The sequence below is a fragment of the Podarcis liolepis genome (assembly GCF_965112155.1).
Source record: "Podarcis liolepis genome assembly, chromosome: 4".
NCBI lineage: Eukaryota > Metazoa > Chordata > Lepidosauria > Squamata > Lacertidae > Podarcis > Podarcis liolepis.
In genome coordinates, this window is record NC_139558.1 from 18573234 (window position 1) to 18587348 (window position 14115).

Below are 14115 nucleotides of genomic sequence, written 5' to 3' on the forward strand. Positions count from 1 at the left end.
CAGGCCGGTCCTATAGCAAGATCCACTGGAATGTGCAGGTTAGGATCCAGTGAATCTCCAACTGAGCTGAAGGGTTCCCAGCATAGCTGGGTTAAACCAGATTAACTCTTTCATCCTTGACTTAACTGAAGATACATTACCATATTTCCCACATCCTGGCTCAGCTGGGACCCAGTCAGGTAATCCAAGCCTAAAGCCCTAACAAAGGAGCATTCTGAGGGCATGGCAGGGGTGGGACCAGAGAGGGCAAATAGTCTGTATCCTAAACCCATTCAGCTCAATCACCTGACCTAGCAACCTGGGGCAAGTGAAGGCAGCAAAAAAGGTTCCGGTAGGTAGCTGTATTGGTCTGACGCAGTCAAAATAAAAAAAAATTAAAAATAGTCCAGTAGCCCCTTAGAGACTATTTTAAAGGCTCATTTTGCTCCTGCCAGGCTTAAGCTGGCTGAGTCAGCAAGCGCAATTAAAATGGCTAAACAGATAAAAGGCAAAACCACCTCACAGAAAAACAAAAGACTATGTAAACAGGTAAGGTTTTACATGTGAATAAATGTTGCAAAAGGACTATGCCACTTTTTAAGTCAAAGTATCTGCAGGAGTAATGGGAAGAGTTTATATTTGTGATAGATAGATGAAGATAGATAGACAGACAGACAGATAGATAAGATAGATAGATAGATAGATAGACAGACAGACAGACATTAAAATGAGCCCCATTTCTTTCAAACCACATTTTGAAGCAGCTTAGGCAAACAGCAGTTAAATGGAAGGCTGACTTTGTTAAAGATAGCGTCATAGTATATGAAGAAGTGGCTCCATTAGGGAATGGCCCATGTATCTAAAATGGTTCTGCAAGCTCACCTTCAGTGCAGACTATTAGGCAAAATTTTCAGGGCACTGATTGGAACTTTTCAAGTGCTTACTTTGTGGCCACCATAACACGATGTACTGATTTTATATGGAGTAAAAATGAAAGCAAAGAAAGCCCATTTGGCACATGCTGTGAGGTGTTTCCTGTGGCTCTTGCTACCCTTAGTGCACTGCAGATTCCTCACCTTATTTCACCCTCAGCAGGGGCCTAATGTGTGCTGACAAAAGATGGGCTCACATCTGGCTCACTTCAGCAAAGTGAATTATTTCCCGCACCATGGCGCCACATCTCTTAGGAGTAAGTTCTGTTGAGTTCAGTAAGGCACACTTCCAAATACGTATGATGTGATGATTGGAGTACAAGGCAGATAAAAGGCCTATTGCAGAAATCCTCACAGTGTTGTTGACTTGGCTCTAAGAGGCAAGTTTCAAAGGCCTTAGCTTTCTCAATCATTGTTTCAGAAAACAAACAAACCCCATTATCATATTTTAGGCCTACAAAACTACCAACCCTTATGTTGCCCAACAACTCATGGACCTAAAGACCACAAAATTTAGCTTGTGAGTAGTGTTGGGCACATGGCGCATGTCTGTGAATGGCTGTCAAAATAGCTTAGCTTGCAATGTGCTAGACCAGTGGTTCTCAAACTTGTTTTCTCTGGGCCACACTTTTAGAATCACAATTTGCATGTGCCACATTGAATTTTTTTATTGATATGAACTACATTGTAAAACAACAACCTTTAGCAGTGCTCGAGTCTAACAATTACTTTATAACATGATCATGGGACATTCAGAAAGTATAAAACAATGCAGCGAAATAAGAACATGAAACTTACTTTCTTTCTTTCTTTCTTTCTTTCGTTCGTTCGTTTCTCAGGAGGGCCCTAGCTCATATGTGCAGAAGGTTCTACACAGAATGCACCTAAACATTTAAAGCGCACATAATTCAAATTTAAAGTGTATATAACACACATTTAAAGTGCATGGCTTCCCTCAAAGATTCCTGGAGACTGTAGATTGTTTAAGGTGCTGGGAAGTGGGGCTCTGGACTTTTGCCTCAGAGACTGGCTCTGACAGCATCAGCTTGTGATGAATTCTAGGCAACTTTTATAAAATTAAATGGGGGGGGGGAGAGACAGAGAGAACCAAGTTAAATTACACCCCTGCAGCTGCATAATAGTATGAGGTAGCAAAAGAAACAGCTCTCTCTCTAACTAGTTGCATAAAACCACATTTAAGGTGCACAGACTTGTAAATAAAATTGTGATACACAATTTATTTTCCTATTTTCTGTCCACAATTAAGTACTTCTATGCACCTTGTTTTTCACGGTTATTAAGCTTTGTCCTGTCTAAATTTAATTGGGGTCGTTCAGTTCAGAATTATGTCTACTGTGTTTACCACCGATGGCTGAAATAACTCAGATTTGGAGTTCAAATTGTTCTGCCATCAGGTCTTAACTCTTCATAAAATAAATTGTCTGTCACTGGGTTTCTCTTTATGTTTTACAAGAGTTAGCTGCTAATTACACAAGCACAAATCTATAGTCTAGTATTTCTAAGTAAAACAAATTGTGAAATATAATCCTGTATTGGGCAATTCTGACTCTCAGTAGTGGCAATGCACTCCCCACACTTCCCATTCCCATATCCTTATAAAACACTCACTCTACATACTGAGTGATTACTGTTATAGCTCCACTGTTGGTAAAATGAGTTTGCACATATGGATGTGGTGATACCAAAGCAATCTTGGAGAGGAGGTGGGGGGAGGGGGACAAATGGACCATAAGAACATAATACTAACAATACTATTATTACTAGGTAGGTAAAGGACCCCTGGATGGTTAAGTCCAGTCAAAGGTGACTATGGGGTGCAGCGCTCATCTCCACTTTCAGGCTGAGGGAGCTGGCATTTGTCCACAGACAGCTTTCTGGATCATGTTGCTAAACCACTTAAAGCAAACCAGGGAACTTGATTTGAATGTATTGACCTTTAATAGATGTGAAGTAAGATGTGAACCGCTTCTGGCACACAGAGGACGGAGACGAAAGCCAGAGCGCACAGAAATGCTGTTTACCTTCCTGCTGCAGCGGTACCTATTTATCTACTTGCACTGGCGTGCTTTTGAACTGCTAGGTTGGCAGGAGCTGGGACAGAGCAACGGGAGCTCACCCCATCACAGGGATTCGAACCACCAACCTTCTGACTGGCAAGCCCAAGAGGCTACGTGGTTTAAACCACAGTGCCACCTGCTTCCCACTATTACTAATAACAATACAACTGCCCATATACCTCAGAATCAAGACACTAGACGGCAACTGGGATTAAAGGGTCAAAATTTTATCAATATTGCAATCAAGGATCTGCAACAGACTGACCCATAACCTCACAGGGGAAGGACCTTGCCCCCTTCAATATCCTATTGACTGACCACTTCCATATCAAAGCCAGTCAAAGCCTCCTATGGTCTTCACTGTGTACCATGTAGGGAGAGGAGAGGAGAACATTGTTCCAGGTTTGAGCCAGAAGAGTGTAAATATTGCAGTTCAATATAGTACAACATAGAATCAAAACCCCAGTAAAGCACCATCTCCCACTGTTTCCCTCCAGCATCTAATATCCAGTGGCATACTGCAACTGGGAACAAGTGTGTGTTAATCTGAATCTACGATATAGTTCATCTCTGTAGATCATGGCATGAGTCATGTGAACTGGCATGACTTAAATATGACATGAGATTCTCCATCTTGAAATATTTCACATCTTTTAAAGGTCAATACATTCAAATCAAGTTCCCTGGTTTGCTTTAAGGACAGGTATTCTTTCCTTCCCCACTCCCTCTCCAATTCTAGGGTGGGATTATGGCAAACCTCTCATGCCCACATTTCTGTTGGATTTTTATAATAGTTAGGGAATATTTCCACACAATCCAAGGGTCCCTATTTTCTAGGGACAATCTCAGATTTACAGAAGCTGTCCCTGTTTCTGATTTGATCGTGGAAAGTCTTGCTTTTCCTTAGAACCTCCCTAATTTCATTGGAGAAATCTTGCAGGGTATGGAGTTATCTGACCCCTGAGCCATCTGTTTGGTTTATTATTATTATTATTATTATTAATTATTATTATTATTATTATTATTATTATTATTATTATTATTATTATTATTAATGTTGGAAGCTGCCCAGAGGGCAACCCAGTCAGATGGGTGGGGTATAAATAGTAAAATGATGTCGGTGGTGATGCTGCTGATGTGGATGGAACAGGAGGTCCCTATTTTCCTCAGAGAAATGTTGGAGGGTACGTCTTTCACTCTTCGTATCAAGGTTTATGTGTGTGTAGGTACTGCTGCTTACTTAAACTGTAATTTTGCAGCATTTGTATACTTTGTCACTTTTATTTCATGTAATAAACCAAGCTTTCTTTACTTCTCTGTGTGAGAGCTTCTTGTGGGCATAGGATTAAGGGGAAAACACATACGCAGAAACAAGTTCATGCTGTAACTCCAGCAAAAGAGACTAAACCCATCAGCAGTGTGTACATGAACATACATGAGTGATGGCTGTGCACATGAGAGTCCAGGTACACACTAGCAACACTTCTAAATATGTGCTCTCCTCAACTGTGATTTCCAGCAGCTGGTATTTGGAGGCATACTTGTCTTCTCGATGAATTCATGGTGATTAGCCGAGTCAGTGCTTGTGAAATGTTTGGCCATGGCCCAAGAAGCAAAGAAACCAACAGAAGCTGAATCTAATAAAGTCTCAGATTTACTGCCTATAAATCCCTTGACGCTGCAGTGATGATGGGCGTTTTTGGACTAGTCCTTCAGATGCTCTAATTCCATTCCTGCTTTCAGCTCATGATTACTCACTGTGTTGACACGATGAGAGGGAGGGGACGTGAAGTAATCGACCAACCTAGCTCCTGTCATTTTTCCCTGACCAAAAAAGCCCTTTGGCTGCTGTAGCCTAGTGAATTCCTTGAACTAACTCGGGTAGTAAAGACCAAGTTCTTCAAAACCACATTAGTTCACCCTGAAGGTTTTTGTAAATCTAAGTTTGAATACTTATCCACAAGAGCAATAATAACCAGTGATGTTTTTCTTAAAAAAGAGGTGCCAGAACTCTCCATGAATTCTCCTGGTTCTCTTAGAGGGGCAATGGCATCCATTGGAGAGATTGGAACTGAGTTCCAGTGAGTTCTGGCTGGGGGAAAAGCCCTGATTATAATAACATAAAAAGTTACCCACCTGAAGTTAATTTAGACCCAGGTCAATGCATCAACCAGAAGAGGTTCACCCACTGAGAGGCACTGTAGTGTTTGCTTCCTGTCAATGGTGTTGCCTCCTAAAAAGAGGAGGGGTAAGGTGGCAGGGAGGTCAAGGCAGTCTATCATGCTCTCCATTCAAAACGACAGAAACTCATTAAACAGAATCATGCACAAATGTCTCATTACGGTGCATTGTGCATGAAGTTTCCCCCCTACATGGACATTGATTATATTCTCAAAACAACTGTCTCTTGGGGACGTGCAGCTAGAACAGCAAATATGTGGCTTTTTGCATAGGGAACTCACCACTTAAGAAGAGCTTGTTGGATCAAGCCAATGACCTGTGTAGTTCAGCTCTCACAGGGGTTAAGCAGATGCCAATGGGAAGCCCCAAAACAGGGCCTGAACACAACAACACTCATTTCTAGCATCATAGCAACATCATTTCTAGCAACAGACTTTCAGAGGTAGGAGTGTCAATATGGCCCCATGACTGTGGGTGCCCAAGGCCATGGATGCCATGCGGTGTCCATGGCCCTGGCTCTAAAATTTCTGGGTGCCCATGCCCTTCATGGGGATTTTGTGGGTGCTTGGGGACCCAGGGCTCCATGGAGTTGGCACCGATATTCAGGGGTACCTCTAAGAGTGGCATCAGTAATAATTCCAGAAAATCTCCCCCCTTTTCTTTTTAAATTATGTTTATTTCTATATCCACAGCATACCTCTGATAACTAATCATTATACTGTTACATTTGATTGATCTATTTCATTATATGTTTTCCCTGTACTTTAATACCCCATTGCAAATGATAATGCTCCCACAACATTACCACTATGTCAGTAGCAATCTATTCACAATATACCCCCTACAAAGCTTTCATAAGTTTTGCCATATTCCTTCCCTTCCACAGTGTGGTAACTTTCATTAATATTGATATCTGAAGAGACATCTCCCATGTTCTAGTTGTACATGTGGGAAACCAACCCACAATATTTCCATTAGATTAAAAGAACGTTCAAATAGCTGCAGCACATAAAATGAGGTCTGTTTGTGGAGCACCACAAAGTGATTTGTCATGAAGCAAATAAAACTTGTGGAGAGATGCTGCGAAGGTTTCGCACTACAAAGTTATAAATATGGACTGCAGAATTTCCTGACCTATAATGGCAATGGGCAGTGATCGCTGGTGCTCATTTGCACTGGTAAAGCAGAAGGCCAGGAGACCAGCAGTAGGTGGTCAGAGCCAATGACAGTGACAACCACCCCCTGGCTGGTTGTATGTAAAACAGCAGAAAGTTAGAGGCTGGCAGAGGGAAGACTGATGTTGATGGGGCAGTGCACCACTGCTAGATGAGTCTCCACTATATACTCAAAGTAACAGAGAAAGAGATGGAACAGAGAGACAAATAAGGAGCAATTCTTTACATTGGCTGCTATTCTATACCCACTTCCCTGTGAGAAAGCGCCATTAAACTCAGTAGGATTTATGCGATGACAAGTGCAGGATTGTGCTCATAAAAACAGTATTGATACAGTGGTTCTTCACGGCATTGTTCCACTTTATATTGCAGATAGAGGATGAAATGTTTAACTATTCTCCTGTGCTTCTTGTTGGTGGCGTTTTAGCACACCTGAAAAGGACTGGGCTAAAACCTTTTTCCCCCCAGCAGGAACTCACCAAAACTCATTTCTGGCACCAGAGGTGCCAACTTGAATAAAATATTGGGGGGCCAGGTAAGCCCCACCTGCATAATCGATCACATTACACAGTAAACACACACCATTTGAATGGCAATGCCCATCAACATTGAGGGGCCCTAACCCCCTCAAATATTTTATTGGGGAGCAAAGCCCCCTCAGCCTCTAGGAGTTGGTTTCTATGTCCAGCACCTTTCAGGTGGGTTCTGGCACCTCTCAATGTGTTTACGTGGAGCAACATTCTAGCAATCCACCTTCATTCTGAAGTAGTGCAGTTTCAAGAGAAGGACCATGTCCTGTTTGCTTTCAACATGTGGATTTGCTCTTTAAAATATTTTAGGGAAATGTGAGAGTGTGGGCCATCTGGGAGAAGCAAAAGAAATTAGGAGAAATTAGGATGCAGTTATAAAAAGATTAAGAAGAGCCTGCAGGATCAGGCCATTGGCTCCTTGTGTCCAGTGCCCAACCAGATGCCAATGGGAAGCCACAAAGCAAGACCAGAGCGCAACAACACACCTCAGTTTCTATTCTTGGTGATTGGTCTTCAGAGTCATGCTGCCTCCAACAAGCAGAGACAGCCATAAGCTAATGGAGACTGCTGGTACATTCCAAAAGAACTCAGCAAACAAGTCAACAGACAAAGAAAGATGTGACTTGAGAAATGGTGGACCTGGAGCTGGGTAGAAGACGATGAAGTCGGGTTTGTGTGCATGCATAGTTTATTGTTCTACATCTCCTGAGCCAGGACCTCCTGCAACTTCACAGCCTGAAGTGCGAAATATTTAATATACCCATAAACATTCTCACAACTAAAGGTGTGGAAGCAAGGCTGGAAGGAGGGATCATCAATCAAGATAGTCTCATTCCCACTTAGAAACTTGCCCCCAACACTTTGGGGGGCTGAAGTTCTGTAATGGCTGCTAACAGGCTTTCCAACCATGGAGGCAGGGAGAGAAACACGGCCAAAATCCATCCATAGACGGGGTCATTTGCATTGTCCTTGCTGCTGTACCTGACTGATTTATTTTTTTATGCCCTTCTCTCCACCTAATGGAATGAGCTCTGCATTTGTGCTATTTCAAGCTGTGAGTTATTAGTCCCCTTTCTAAATCAGCCGTTACTGGTGTTGTCTCCTTTTGAAAAATAACACCATAACTCACGACCCTGACAAATGTATGTCTGCTAGCGGTTTCGGGCCCTTCAGAAATATTCAATGTCTAATTAGATGTGATGTCCTAATTTATTCTTAACACCCAATAAGGCGATATAAATTAGTATTAATTTTATGAAAGTGTTGAAGAACTCATCATGTAAAAATTGAAATTCAAACCTTTGGATTTATTGTCTAGAGAAGAATGCACATCATCTGTGCAATCTAATGTATCATAATGATGATAGCATAATGTAACCTTAAGATTTCTGCTCCACTCTGATCAATGTCGGGGTAGATTCCTATTTGAGTTAGGTTCATTTTTATTTTAGAATAATATGGCTGATAACCGGGCACATTATCGTCTAAGTCATTGCAGGCTAATAAAATACGATAACTGGTTTTGTGACTTGGCTGTGACTGAGCTGCTAGCAGTTATTTAACCAGCAATGTTCTAGATATCAAATTTCCAAAAGAAAAATAGATCCCCATTCGCCCTGACATGACCCCGCCAAATTTGTAATTTGCCTCAGTACTGACATTGTGCAATAATTCACAAAGGCAGTTGTTGTTGTTGTTGTTGTTGTTGTTGTGAATTGTCTCTGATATGCCTGATCACTACTCAAACTGAAAGTCTAGTCTTTGCATTAGAGTATAAACTGAATGTACTGTATATGCTAACATGTTAACTTCATTTTTTGGTATCGGAAAGGAAGGAAGGAAGGAAGGAAGGAAGGAAGGAAGGAAGGAAGGAAGGACGAGCCTTTTACTGGAAAATTTGATAGCGATATCAACTAAAATATTTCAATGTTTCTTAGAAATTAAGGGAGAAAGCACTGAACTTTTATATGTTGCCTATTCTATTTTAAATGTTGCTTTTCAATATTTAAATAGTCCTGCACTAGTTCTGATCTTAAAGTGCGACTTTTCAAACTAAGAAATTATAATTTTAAGAAACAAAAGCCATGAAAAATCATCACTGGGCATCTTCTACACTTCTAGCAGTTCACATTTCTTGAAGCTGAGTTCTGAACATAAGACTGGAGAGCACAATGAATCTCATAGTCCCAGCACTGGGAACTTGTCTCACACTTAACACTGGACAAAGCTATTAGTGATGGTACTTAAAGAATTTAAGAAGAGCCTACTGGATCAGCCAATGGTCTATCTAGTACAGCTTCCTCTTCTCACAGTGGCCACCCAGATGCATGTGGGAAATCCTCAAGAGTGCCTGAGCACAACACCATTCTCTCTTCCTGTGATTTCTAGAAAGCATTCCCGCCTCCAACTGCAGAGGCACAGCAAAGCCATCGTAAGGGATAACTTTTGTTTTGTTTGAATTTTGATGCAAAACTACCTAATGCACTACCTAATTTTCTGAAACAATATGCTTACAGAAATGTGTATATTGGAGGACAAGGGGAGTGGGTGGTGCTGTGGTCTAAACCACTGAGCCTCTTGGGCTTGCCAGTCAGAAGGTCAGCGGTTCAAATACACATAATGGGGTGAGCTCCTGTTGCTCTTCCCCAGTTCCTGAAAACCTAGCAATTCAAAAGCACAACAGTGCAAGTAGATAAATAGGTACCGCTGCAGTGGGAAGGTAAATGATGTTTTCGTGCACTCTGGTTTCCATCACAGTGTTCTGTTGTGCCAGAAGCGGTTTAGTCATGTTTGCCACATGACCCGGAAAGCTATCTGTAGACAAACACCAGATCCCTTGGCCTGAAGTGAGATGAGCCCACAACCCCATAGTCACTTTTGACTGGACTTAATCTGTCTGGTGTCATTTACCTTTACCTTTATTGGAGGACAGTGTGCAGAAAAATGCAGATATTTGGGAAAACAACATTCATAAATGCATAATATTATCAATTAATTAATCGTATTTGTTGGCTTTCCAAAGTTAAACGCCCTCCTATCAGATGTCAAGGAGATAAGTAATTATATGACCTTTAGAAGACATATGAAGGCAGCCCTGTATAGGGAAGCTTTTTTTAAGTTTAATTTTTTTTATGTTTGTATATATGTTGGGAAGTCCTCCAGAATGGCTGGGGCAACCCAGTCAGATGGGCGGGGTACAAATTGTTGTTGTTGTTGTTACAGGGTTGAACACAAAATGCCCCAGCTGTTTATGCACCATCCTAAGTTCTTTGATGGTATTATTATTTCAAATTTAATAAAAAGAGACACCAAAAATATAATCCCATTTCTTTAAAGTACTAGCTTATCATTGACCTGAGTTATTACATTTCAGCAACAAGCAGCACTCACTAATTTCAGGAATGGCAATGAGAACTATTTCCCCCAACCCTTTCTAGAATGCTAAATACTGTATAAACATGACACAACATTCAAGAGAGCCTTCAGCATGGCAAAATTCCAACATGCACGGCTATATAATTATCTGTCTCTGGGCTCTATCAATAATCATGGAGATTTATACATTTTGGCACTTGACTCCTGGTCTTGAGACCCATGACCCATATTAAAATGCTTATTAGGAACATGGGCGTATGATGTTCCGTTTGACGCAAGGGACAAGTAAATTCTGTCCTTGCACACACACAAAAGGAAACAGTTTTTTTAATAAGCAGTACATAATTCACTGCCTTAAGATGAAAAGCAAGGGCCTGGGCTGGGCCTAGGTGGTCAGGGAATAGGGCAATTTATAAATGACAGGAACATGAGCAGGAATGGATCCAAATAACAAGGGGGAAGAGCTAGAAAGGACCAGGATGCAAGGGGCAAACCAAGACAGGGTCCAAGGATGAGACACATTTGAGGCATGTTTGCAATGAGCACAATTCAAAGTGTTGGTGCTGACCTTTAAAGCCCTAAACAGCCTCGGTCCAGTATATCTGAAGGAGTGTCTCCACCCCCATCGTTTTGCCCGGACACTGAGGTCCAGTGCCGAGGACCTTCTGGCGGTTCCCTCACTGCGAGAAGCCAAGTTGCAGGGAACGAGGCAGAGGGCCTTCTCGCTAGTGGCACCCGCCCGTGGAAAACCCTCCTACCAGATGTCAAAGAGAAAAACAACTGCCAGACTTTTAGAAGACATCTGAAGGCAGCCCTGTTTAGGGAAGCTTTTAATGTTTAATAGACTATTGTATTTTAATATTCTGTTGGAAGCCGCCCAGAGTGGCTGGGGAAACCAGCCAGATGGGCACAGAGGCGGAGGACTCGGTTGGCTGACGCAGTCCTTGGCAGGTAAATCCCCCTGATGTGGCAATGCCCATGGAAAGGAGACTAGGCCAGGGCATGCTGGGGGGGGCTGCCTGGGGGGCGTGGTTCGCACCCCCTCAAGAATTGTGCACCTGGGGCCATGGCCCCCGGCACCCCCATGCAATGCCCCTGGGTGTGGAGCAGGACCTGTGGGAGGTGTGGCCTATAGAGAGGGGGGTGGTCAGGGGTGAGTCATGACACCTAACTATAGAGACCTGTATCAGTACTGAAGGCTGTGGTTCTGTACCTCAACTATATGGCATTTACAACTCATGAGTTCCCTACCTCTTCCATAAACTGTGTCTTACACTGATAGGCTTCCTAATAATAAAAAAACACACAGACAAAAGGTGTGAGAGTAAGTCCCATTGAATTCAAAAGGAGTTGCTTCAAAGTAGTCATGGTAGGGTTTGTAGGGTTTCTGCTGTAAGGTTGAAAACCTATACACTCTTACATGGGATTAAGTCCCATTGAGCTCAGTGGGATATACAATACTTTTGCATAGACTTGCATAAAAGTGCACCGATAGTTTTTGTAAAGATGGAGAAAGTTGGAATCTGGGGCAGAATTGGGGGGAGGTTTTAATTCAGAATCTATTGAATTATTGAGATAACCAGAACTGAGCATCCTTCCCACCACCACCTGCAATGTGTTCACACACCAAAATTAATCAGGATACCCACAAAACAGCAGCTGGAATCTCTCTTTTGATCTTTGTTCCATAAATGAGTCCAACATCCCATTAATGATATTATCTATCTAGAACACTGCACACAATTCCAGATTAAGATGATGAAATGAATACAACAATTAACTGCAGTAATTGTTTTCCCACACCCTATATGGGCCGTCATTAGAATCAGTCGGAGTTGCTTCATCGCTCCACAAAAAAACTTCAGAAAGTTTGCGTGTGCTAAGGAAACCACAATGTAACCTTCACTTATTATAACTGGAATGTGTGTTTAGCTATAGAAGTTTTAATATTAAAGGTAAGCACATCAACCTTTTTTAAGGTTTCATAGTACAGAAGATAGTTAAGTAACAAACACACAATGCTAGATATGCAACCGTGTGACTGCCACTATCTTCTATGGTGCCTGCAAATGTTCTCGTTATATATCACCTCAAAAATGCACTATACTTGAGAGACTATTTGCTCTTCCTGCTGGATCCTGTTTGCATTTGCTTGACATGCCCACATTTCATGCTCCTCAGTGCTTTTTATGGGGGTACCCAGGGGTAGGCATATCCCTAAATATTTTGTGAATCTAATGGGAGAAGAAAGTATTTTTTAAAAAAAGTTTCTTCTCTAGCACAGTGAATCATCAGTTCCGTTGAATAATATGCTGAATCATCAGTTCCGTTGCTGTCCCTGATGGTGGCCTCATTTCCTGTCACAGTGTTTCCTGAGTCTCAGATGGAAGCGAGCGTTTAATGTGTGAAGTAGTAGTTGGAATCTAGCACTGTGATTGGTCAGTTTCATTGTTACCACCTTCGATGTCGGCTTCATTTCCTTTCCCAGTGTAATGCATGTTCTTTGTATTTTTGTCCATTTACTGTATTTATTTTCCTCAATTTGAACTATAAAATGGTGGTTTTCTTGAGTCAAAATGAGAGTATCCCTAAACATTTTTTTAGGGGGAAAAAGCACTGATCATCCTTCCATTCTGAGCACAGAAATGGTGCAAAGAGCTTCTTCCAGTGATTGCATGGAACAATGGCTCATGTGTATGCCTCCCCCTCCCCATTGATAGCAGGCATGTCCACACTTTTGTGTGGTCCTCTCTTTTCCTGCTCTTTTGTATATGACCCTCATGGCAGCCATTTTGTGACTGGTGTTCGTGGGACTTTTTCAAGATCCCAGATGTTCCCATTGGTACCAAAAGGTTGGTGACCTCTGAAATCGGTAATGTGAGCAACATTATGTTGGAAAGTCTGGATATAAATATTCCTAACACATTAATTAAACATTAATTAAATAGAAATACTGCTCTCCTCCAAGAAACTCTGGGTGGTATAACTGGGAAGAACCAGTTTTAGGCTGTGAGGCAGTAACTTGTCAAAGCCCACCAAAGACAGAATGGGAATTAGAACCAATCTCCTAGATGTAATTACAACATTCTACTCACTGACCTCCAAGCACTCCAGTTGAAGAATAGCCTCTATCAAAGGTGTCATGGACTTTGAAGAAGCACGAACTGAGGATGAAAAGGAAAAATGAGCTAAGAGGAAGGCACACTTGGCAAATCTTCACCATGATTATCTCCCACCTGGAAACCTGCGTCCCCACTGTGGAAGGACATGTGGATCCAGAATTGGCCTCCAGAGTCACTTACGAACACACCATTAAAACCGTATTCATGGAAGACAATTTTACTTGACTACGAGTGATTGCCAAAGAAGAAGACTACTGGGATTTTCAGATACTGGTTGAAAATCATTATGTTGCATGCAGTCTTCAGGAACTGATCTTGTTAAATATAGATGTAAATATCTTGAGCTAGTGTACCATTACAGTAGCTGAACATAAATAAGCTACCCACAGATAACTAGATGTGTATCATCTAGCTAAAATTCCTTCTTTCAGTCCCAAAAGACTTTCTTTACAGCAATGACAATAGTGAAAGCACACATTAAGATCTCCTTTAAGTGCCATGCTTGCCTTTACTGAAATTACTTATAGGAGGGGTCCCCTGAATAAAATTGCCAGTACATGACTGATTACTCTCTTTGGGGTCAGGAAGACATTTCCCCCTGAATTGAGGATGTTTTGTGGCACAGAAGACAGCCCATTTGCTTGAGCTATGTGAATTTAGCCAATAACTCGTTAGTTTCCTCTATATTCACATGCAACAAAATGCTACTTGATCCCTACTGCTTTTTTAAAAATGATACTGAT